The 1,276-nt window shown below is 46.7% G+C and overlaps 1 non-coding gene across 1 annotated transcript; it reads right to left on the reverse strand.

The window, feature by feature from the left end:
• Positions 1 to 969: 969 nt before the first annotated feature.
• Positions 970 to 1,076, reverse strand: LOC128774409 (U6 spliceosomal RNA). The gene has a single exon (XR_008418977.1). It is a non-coding gene; the product is annotated as a U6 spliceosomal RNA (small nuclear RNA).
• Positions 1,077 to 1,276: the final 200 nt, after the last annotated feature.

Consider the following 1,276-nt stretch of genomic DNA (forward strand, 5'->3'; position numbering starts at 1 on the left):
AACGATTCACTCCCTGAGGATGAGAATGAGGTCGGTGGAAAATAGGGCCCTTTGAGTTTGAGTTTAAAGCTTTATGATTTGGGGTGAGTTTTTTATTTCTGCCCCCACGAAGAGGAAGGAGAAGCACCAAGTAGGTGCCCGCAAAGGTTGGCTTCAAGACCCTCTGACCTTTATCTGGACATATCTGCTGCCACTCTATCCCCGGAGCCGTGGCCTTGGCTCTGTCTGTGATGATTTTTGGTTTCCCCTCTCCCCCAGCTGCCTAGGGCAGGTTGAGCAGGATTGGTATAGTGTGGCATCCAGAGGTTGGGTGTCAGGAGGACACTGGTCCTGGCTAACTGTGTGACCCTCAGCCGTTCATTTAGTCTCTCTGGGCCTCAGTTGCCTTATATGCTATTTATTTATTTATTTATTTATTTTTTAAACGTTTATTTATTTTTGAGACGGAGACAGAGCATGAACGGGGGAGGGTCAGAGACAGAAGGAGACACAGAATCCGAAACAACAGTTGCCTTATATTTTAAAGGCAGTGCTAGGGGCGCTTAAGTGGCTCAGTCGGTTGAGCGTCCCACTCTTGATTTTGGCTCAAGTCATGATCTCACGGGTTCATAGGTTCGAGCCGCGCATCAGGCTCTGCGCTGTCAGCGCAAAACCTGCTTGGGATTCTCTCCCTCCCTCTCTGCCCCTCCCCCGCTTGTGTGCACGCAGCATACGTATGTGCTCTCTCTCTCTCTCTCAAAATAGATTAAATTTTTTAAAAAGACAGTGCTAGACGGTGGTCTGCATACTTCTTTTATTTTTTTTTAAGCAAACCTTTTGCCCAACATGGGGGTCAAACTCATGACCCCGAGATCAAGAGTTGCATGCTCTACTAACTGAGCCAGCCAGGCTCCCCTCTTCACACTTCTTTTCTTTTCTTTTCTTTTCTTTATTATTATTTAAAACATTTTTAACAACAGGTGTAATTACGAAAACATGGAACCCTTCACGAATTTGCCTGTCATCCTTGCACAGGGGCCGGGCTAATCTTCTCTGTGTCCTTCCAATTTTAGTATATGTGCTGCCGAAGCGAGCACCCTTCACACTTCTTTTATTTTGTTTTATTAAAAAAAATTTTTTTTAACGTTTATTTATTTTTGAGACAGAGAGAGACCGAGCATGAACGGGGGAGGGTCAGAGAGAGGGAGACACAGAATCCGAAACAGGCTCCAGGCTCTGAGCTGTCAGCACAGAGCCCGACGCGGGGCTCGAACTCACGGACCACGAGATCGTGACC

This window comes from Panthera pardus, unplaced genomic scaffold, assembly GCF_024362965.1.
Source record: "Panthera pardus isolate Hobbes unplaced genomic scaffold, ASM2436296v1 HiC_scaffold_3, whole genome shotgun sequence".
In the NCBI taxonomy this organism is placed as follows: domain Eukaryota; kingdom Metazoa; phylum Chordata; class Mammalia; order Carnivora; family Felidae; genus Panthera; species Panthera pardus.